General features: G+C 58.6%; 1 non-coding gene across 1 annotated transcript; it reads left to right on the top strand.

Moving 5' to 3' along the window:
- Window positions 1-4215: 4215 nt before the first annotated feature.
- Window positions 4216-4288, top strand: TRNASTOP-UCA (transfer RNA opal suppressor (anticodon UCA)). Its single transcript has one exon. It is a non-coding gene; the product is annotated as a tRNA-Sec (tRNA).
- Window positions 4289-6387: the final 2099 nt, after the last annotated feature.

Below are 6387 nucleotides of genomic sequence, written 5' to 3'. Positions count from 1 at the left end.
TGTAAGATAATAAATCTGTGTTCTTTGTGGTGACTTATTACAGCAGCAATAGGAAACTCATACAATGCCCCACAAATATTTGCTGAGTGAGTGAAGGAACGGATGGAAAGAATGCAAAAGGCAGCTTTGGAACACGGCACGTCAGAGCCAGCAGCGTGAGGAGTCATCTGGCTTCCCGTGTGTCACCAGTCATGAGACCCTTGGTCCGTGAAGTTATCCCAGGGCCTCGGTGGCCTGATCTATAGCACGGGGTCACTCCTGTGAGCCCCAAGGACTGTAAGGAGTACGGAGGTGGCTGGAGCATCGTCGCGAAGTGTGGAGCGGGATCCCAAAATGTTCCCCTCGGCTCCAGGCAACCATCGCAGCATCCTTTCTGGGGCCACCTGCTCCATCACCTGCCAGGACCCTGTTCTAAGATCTCTAATCCTTTCACTCACTTTTTTTTTTTTTTTTTTCCGGTACGCCGGCCTCTCACTGTTGTGGCCTCTCCCGTTGCGGAGCACAGGCCCCGGACGCGCAGGCTCGGCGGCCATGGCTCACGGGCCCAGCCCCTCTGCGGCATGTGGGATCTTCCCGGACCGGGGCACGAACCCGCGTCCCCTGCATCGGCAGGCGGACTCTCAACCACTGCGCCACCAGGGAAGCCCCTCACTCACATTTTTACAGTAACTCTATTGTGGTTATTACCCCATTTTCCTGAAGGAGGTGGCTGAGGCACAGAGAGGTGGAGTCACTACCCCAAGGTTAAGCCCAGCTGTTAAGCTGTAAAGTGTGGATGGAGATGAAACCATCAGGGAATGAGCCTCAGATGGGTCCCACTCCTGCCCTGGGTTCTGTGTGCCTCGGTTCCCCCTCACCAAGCAGATGTTCCTCTTGGGGATGAGAGCCCCAGCCAAAGAGTGTGGAACTCAAGATCCATTCTCCGCAGAGCAGACGTGTCACAACCCTGAAAGGAGGTGAAAGGTGAGTCTGGGGAGCCCCACCCTGTCCTGGAGGTGGAATGGAGATGTAGTAGGTCAAGGATTCCGAGAGGCCAGAAGGTCTGGCTCACCTGGGACGTGGGAACGCCCTTGAGAGGCCCCTCCCCCCGCAACCAGGAAACATGGGGGTCTCCCCCCTCCAGGTCTGCCCCAAGGGAAACCCCCCACTCCTGCGGGCTGTGTGTCCTTGTCTACCCTTTTTGATCCAGGCAAGCCTTGGGTCAGCCAGGAGGAGAGGCGGACGGCCAGCCTGGGTGGAGGAATCCCCAAACCGGCTAAAAATAGCGGTGGAATTTATTCCGACACCTTCCCAAAATAGAAACCAGCCTCCCCGCCCGACAAAAGGCCCGGGCAGCTAGAGAAGGGGGTGGGGTTTCAGGAAAGGTGGCCTCGGGCCACCCCTCCCCGCCCCCAGGTCCTTTCTCCCCAACCGTCCACCCCAGGGCTGGCTGTGCGCAAAAGGGCAGCGGGGTGATCCGGGCACCCAGGTGGGTCGGGACGACCAGGAGGGGGAAGGGACCTTGGAAAGTGGAGCCCCTTCCCTCTCCTCACTGCCCTGGCCCCGAGGGCTGCTGACCCGGGAACTGGGAGGGCCAGAGCCACGTGGGCTAAAAATAGCGCCTCCTCCCAGACTATTTTTAAAGTCCATTCGCCCCGGCCTCAGCACTAAGGCAGCCAGCCGGTGGGCACACCCCGCCGGGCAGCCCGGGCTCAGACGCGGGCACCGCCTCTGGCCACCGCAGGGGCCAGGGCTGGAGACAGACCAACAGGGTAGACAGATCTGGCTTGAGTGCCCGACTTGCTGGGTGGCGCCAGGGCAACCCAGGCCCTCTCTGAGCCCGCTTGCTGCGGAAGACAGAGGGAGACAATCACGTAGGGGGGTCCGGACCCCAGAAGGCGCTGGGCGAAGGGGGCTTCCGGCCCCGGCCCCTCACTCGGGACTGGGTGACGACTCTCTGAGAACCCCGAGATGAGGACTGAGCAACGGCCTATGCGCCAGGCATGCAAGCCTCACAGATGAGGGCCCACGGGCCTCAGTTTCCGCATCTGGAAATTGGGGACACTGGCACCGCCTGGCTCAGGGCCGAGCAGGTACAAAGCGCAGCGCACGTGTCGGCAGCCTGAGTCACTTTCGCTTCTCCGGTTTCCCGCTCCCGCCCACCCACCCTGGCCCTCCCCGCCCAGGCCGGCTCCAGAAACGCTGGGGCTGATGTCATCCCAGTCGGGTCCAGCCTCCCCGCGCGGCCGACTCAGGCCGGCGCCGCCGTCACAGGCGTTCCTGCGCCAGGGAATCCCGGCCTCCGCGCGGGGGGCCCAGTGGAAACCCGTGACGCCAGCGCCCGCCGTCGCCGGTTTTCCGGCCGCGGCGGCAGGGCGGGGCGGGGCGTGCTCCCGCGGCCCCCCACGCCCAACGCCGGACCCGGGAGCGCGCGCGCACGCTCCCCGAGCGCCGAGTGCCCCGGCGCCCGCAGGGACACGCACTTGCGCGCCTGGGGGGTGCGGGCGTGCACAAGTTCATGGACGAGATCGAGCGGGGAAGGCACCGTGGGCCTGCGTGCGGGGCCCCGGCTGGCTCTAGGGAGGGCGTGTCTGTGATATGCCCAGCCTGGACACACACACACACGCATATACACACACACGCGCGCATGCATGCACACGCACGCACACTAATGGGTGCCGGTGGCCTGTGGGCGTGGGGCCGCGGCGATGACTCTGGGCCTGTTCACCGTCTCCCCGCCAGTCTGGGAGCTAATTACTGTCAGGTCGAGACGGCTTGGCTGGAATGATGAACAAATCGCAGTGTGTCTGCAGCACGTCTGGTTCTGCAGGCCCCATCGGCGTCTGTTCCGGGGGTGTGGGGCGTGACAACCGCGCTGCTTGCGTGCACCGTGGGGAGCCTTGGGCGTGTGCGTGGGTCCTGGCGGGCTTCGGGTGGGTGGTAGAGGCAAGAGCTGTGTGTGTGTGTGAGAGAGATCTGTGGAAGGGTTTACTCTCCTTATGTATAAAATGCGTTAATTATATAGTACTCACCTCCTTGATTATGAGGACTAAATCAGTTAATAGATGTGAGGTGTTTATGCACCGCGGAGCCCAGTAACCCCACTCCTAGGTATTACCCAAGAGAAATGAAAACGCAGGTGCACACGCAGACCCCGCCATGAATGTCTGAAGCGGCTTTATCCCTAATCACCAGAAACTGCAAACAGCCCCGCTATCCATCCCCAGGTGAACAGGTAAACTGAGGTCGGGCCATACCACGCAATACGTAGTCAGCAATAAAGAGGAACCAACTAACTTTGAAATATTGACACTCGGTGAGAGAAGCCAGACACAGAAGGCCACACAGGGTGTGATTCCATTGATGGGAAACGTCCAGAACAGGCAGATCCACGGAGAGTGGGTTCCTGGTTGTCAGGGGCTGGGGAAGTGGTGGGGGGGGAGTGACTGCTTACAGGGCGGGGCTTGTTTCGGGGGGTGATAAAAATATTTTGGAATTAGAGATGTTGGTTGCACAAGTCTGAATACACTAAAAACCACTGAATTATATATTTCAAAGGAGTGAATTTTATGGTATGTGAATTGTGTCTTTTTTGAGGAACAAGCTGCTTACACATGCAATGAAGTCTATGTGTCTCAGTTGCATTGTACTGAGATCAAGGACCAGACTCCGAAGGCCGGGTACTGTGTGATCCTACTTATGCGACTTCCTGAAAAAAGCCAAACCGTAGGGACAGAGCAGATGGATGGTGGCAGGGGCTGGTAGTGGGGGAGGGGATTGACTACACAAAGGGACACCTGGATGGTGGCCTGCTCTCAGTCTTGATTGTTAAGGGTTACACAACTGTATGCATTTGTCAGGACTCACCAAATTGTACACCTAGAAAGTACGAACTTGCTGTTTGCGAATTAGACAGAATTAGACCCCTATACATCTGGCTTCAAAAAAAAAAGTAAGGTGTTTAGAAAAGTGCCCAGTACTTAGTAAAGCAACAGTAGACGCTAGCTGTTACTATTATTGTTATTGGTGGTGGTGGGGTGTGTGTGTGTGTGTGTGTGTGCGCGTGCGCACGTGCAAGTAGCCCCAAACCCGTGAAACTAGATCCCCGAATATGAATCTTGGATTCTGGGGACACCTGGAGCCCCCCTCCAACACACACACACACACATCTGTGAGCACACACACAACACACAAACACATAAGCACATACATGCAAAAATACATTGCACAGGGACTTCCCTGGCGGTCCAGTGGTTAAGACTCTGCACTTCAGCTGCAGGGGGCACAGGTTCGATCCCTGGTCAGGGAACAAGGATTCCACATTGGGGGGGGGTGGGGGGGAAAGCATGTGCATAGAAGCACACACAAAACACATCCACACGAACACATGCACACACACTTATAAAATACACACGTGTTTACATACACACAAATACATGTGCATGCACACGCAGGCACCCACAAAAACACACACACCTACACAAATACCCATGTACACACAATTACAAAAAACAAACACGCATGCACACTCATACACACAAAAACGTCCACACAAATGCATGTCACCTACACATACACACAGGCCAAACACACACACACACACATGCACACACACACGCACACACACACACTCCAGCAGGACAGGAGCCCCATCTGGAAGCTGGGCTGGGAGCCTCTGGGACAGGACAGGAACAGGACGTGTGTCTGTGTGTTCCAGATTGGGTCGCTGTGAGCTGTGTGTGTGTGTCTGCCGAGGTGGGCGTTTCTGGGCCGCCAGCCTCACTCTCTGTCTCCAGGACACAGACAGGCCCCCTCCCCCCACAGGCCTCCTCCTCCCGGCTGGTCCCCACCTTCCTGTCCCCACCCTGGCTGCAGGCCGTGGGAACCTACTGTTTGGGCTGCAAGAGTATGAGAAAGAAGAGGGCCCGGGCCAGGGCGGCTGTTTCTCACAGTGCCTCTCCCTTCTGGGCCTCAGTTTGCTAGGCTGTAAAATGGAACGATGGTTTCTGGGGGTATCTAGGAGCCGCCTCTCCAAGCCCCCCGTCCTGCACAGCTGTGACCCCGCCAACTCTGGCTGCATGTTAGTCTGAAGCCTTCTGCAGAAATAGCCTAAGACTGAGGAGAAGCTCAAACGGAAATCCCAGGCCACAGGGCCACCTGGTAACAGAAGTTCAGAGGGTCGGGGGCGGAGTTCATTGCACCCTGAGGAGCCCCTCCATACCCAGCTGTGGACACCCAGTGGCCTTGGGAGGGGAGGCCAGGAGCCAGGTGGCGGGTGGAGAACCCAGGCAGAGAAGGGGGGAAATTGTGTGCACAGGAACGTGTGTTTATTCTCAAGGCCTGTGTGTGCACACCTGACTCTGGTTTCTGCAGGTAAATGAATTGAGGTGGCCTCAGGTGTTTCCTGGTCAGTGCGCATGGTACCCACAGGTGTGTGCAGGTGTGAGCTTGTTCACACCCCTGCACACATGCCTAGAATGTCTGTCCAAGGATCTTTCTGTTGTTTCCGGATGTGCAAGTGCCCACCATGTGGTGAACACTTGGCACGTAGTTGCAAACGGATGCGTCCACTTATTCACTGGTTCACTCCACAAATACTTAGCAAGAACCACCCACTTGGGTGCTAGAGACACACCAGGAGCCTAAGGGCGAACATGGACCCTGGGGCCATCGCCTGTGTTGTATGGTTAGCGCGCAGCCCACAAGGGCAAGCCTCTGTGTGTGCACGGCACACACACTGGTGTGTGCGCTGCAGGGTTCGCACACGCAGACACACGGGGTGTGTGCGCGTCCCCAGTGGTTCCCATGCGGGCATGTGCAGGCTGGGCCCGGCTCCTCCTTGGCACTCCCCCCCCCGCCCCCCCCTCACCCCTCTGCCGAGAGTGCCCCAGGGCCGGGTGGGGCCCGGCAGGCCCGGAAACCTCTGGCAGCTGCTGTGCTCAGTTTCAGGGAAGCCACCCGCTGCCAGCGTGCTGCCCGCAGAGCCCACCTGCCTTTGCACCTGCCCCCTGGGCTTCCAGGAAGGCTGGGGGGGGGGGGGGGGGGCCCCCCCCCCCCCCTTGCATGCCTGAGTCCACAGCCCAGACTCACCTGGTGGAGGGGGTGTGCAACCCGCTTTCTCTCGAACCTCCAGAGCCCCTCACAGCTGGGACGAGCAGAAGAGACTCAAGCAGAGGAGGGTCCCTCTCCAGGAGGGGAAACTGAGGCACACACAAAGGCTCCTTGCAGAGGGTCCCAGCTCTCAGTGGGTGCCCTCCACGCTGCTCCCACCCCAAATCTGCTGGCGTCAGGGGTCTGCACAGCAAGCATTTGAACTTGGAAAGAGTTTGCAGTCCTGGTGACCACACATGGTGCTGGCCAATGCAGGTGTGCTGGTCTGAGGGTTTTTATCTGCTCGTGGTACCTGCA

This window comes from Aethalodelphis obliquidens, unplaced genomic scaffold (genome assembly GCF_003676395.1).
Source record: "Aethalodelphis obliquidens isolate GAN/ISIS:26980383/991018 unplaced genomic scaffold, ASM367639v1 scaffold53, whole genome shotgun sequence".
Taxonomy (NCBI): Eukaryota; Metazoa; Chordata; class Mammalia; order Artiodactyla; family Delphinidae; genus Aethalodelphis; species Aethalodelphis obliquidens.
The sequence above is the reverse complement of the archived record's forward strand: the minus strand, read 5'-3'. Positions and strand labels throughout refer to the sequence as shown.